This window comes from Triticum aestivum, unplaced genomic scaffold, assembly GCF_018294505.1.
Source record: "Triticum aestivum cultivar Chinese Spring unplaced genomic scaffold, IWGSC CS RefSeq v2.1 scaffold69474, whole genome shotgun sequence".
In the NCBI taxonomy this organism is placed as follows: Eukaryota; Viridiplantae; Streptophyta; class Magnoliopsida; order Poales; family Poaceae; genus Triticum; species Triticum aestivum.
The window spans coordinates 1-1,278 of NW_025276877.1; the positions used below are offsets into that span (position 1 = coordinate 1).

Consider the following 1,278-nt stretch of genomic DNA (forward strand, 5'->3'; position numbering starts at 1 on the left):
TGATCGCATCCGACATGTTACCCCCGTCTTCGTCCCTTATGCTTGCCCCTCCCAGCTCCACTACACACACGATTGCACATTCCTTTGGCCGCTCCCGCTCAACTACGGAGACGAGTTTTACCACGGTTCAACTGCACCAGTGCCTATTTACCATGGTTTCCGACCCCTTTCAGAACACGCTTGCCGCCGCTAGACGCGTGAATAATGAGCAGCGAGCTAAAACTTACCGTAAACGTGCAAAATAATAAAACGTGCTAAACATACGTCGCGCTCGTGCGTTTTGTTTTGCACGCGGTGCAAAAAAATTAAAAAAGGAATGCAACACGAGGACTTCCCAGGAGGACACCCATCCTAGTACTACTCTCGCCCAAGCACGCTTAACTTCGGAGTTCTGATGGGATCCGGTGCTTTAGTGCTGGTATGATCGCATCCGACATGTTACCCCCGTCTTCGTCCCTTATGCTTGCCCCTCCCAGCTCCACTACACACACGATTGCACATTCCTTTGGCCGCTCCCGCTCAACTACGGAGACGAGTTTTACCACGGTTCAACTGCACCAGTGCCTATTTACCATGGTTTCGACCCCTTTCAGAACACGCTTGCCGCCGCTAGACGCGTGAATAATGAGCAGCGAGCTAAAACTTACCGCAAACGTGCAAAATAATAAAACGTGCTAAACATACGTCGCGCTCGTGCGTTTTGTTTTGCACGCGGTGCAAAAAAATTAAAATGGGAATGCAACACGAGGACTTCCCAGGAGGTCACCCATCCTAGTACTACTCTCGCCCAAGCACGCTTAACTTCGGAGTTCTGATGGGATCCGGTGCTTTAGTGCTGGTCTGATCGCATCCGACATGTTACCCCCGTCTTCGTCCCTTATGCTTGCCCCTCCCAGCTCCACTACACACACGATTGCACATTCCTTTGGCCGCTCCCGCTCAACTACGGAGACGAGTTTTACCACGGTTCAACTGCACCAGTGCCTATTTACCATGGTTTCCGACCCCTTTCAGAACACGCTTGCCGCCGCTAGACGCGTGAATAATGAGCAGCGAGCTAAAACTTACCGTAAACGTGCAAAATAATAAAACGTGCTAAACATACGTCGCGCTCGTGCGTTTTGTTTTGCACGCGGTGCAAAAAAATTAAAAAAGGAATGCAACACGAGGACTTCCCAGGAGGACACCCATCCTAGTACTACTCTCGCCCAAGCACGCTTAACTTCGGAGTTCTGATGGGATCCGGTGCTTTAGTGCTGGTATGATCGCATCCGACAT

The 1,278-nt window shown here is 50.8% G+C and overlaps 3 non-coding genes across 3 annotated transcripts; all 3 read right to left on the reverse strand.

Annotated features, from left to right (window-relative positions):
- Positions 1–313: 313 nt before the first annotated feature.
- On the reverse strand, positions 314–432 carry LOC123178357 (5S ribosomal RNA). Its single transcript, XR_006489511.1, has one exon. It is a non-coding gene; the product is annotated as a 5S ribosomal RNA (ribosomal RNA).
- A 301-nt stretch (positions 433–733) lies between these two features.
- LOC123178360 (5S ribosomal RNA) lies at positions 734–852 on the reverse strand. The gene has a single exon (XR_006489513.1). It is a non-coding gene; the product is annotated as a 5S ribosomal RNA (ribosomal RNA).
- Positions 853–1,154: 302 nt separating this feature from the next.
- Positions 1,155–1,273, reverse strand: LOC123178359 (5S ribosomal RNA). Its single transcript, XR_006489512.1, has one exon. It is a non-coding gene; the product is annotated as a 5S ribosomal RNA (ribosomal RNA).
- Positions 1,274–1,278: the final 5 nt, after the last annotated feature.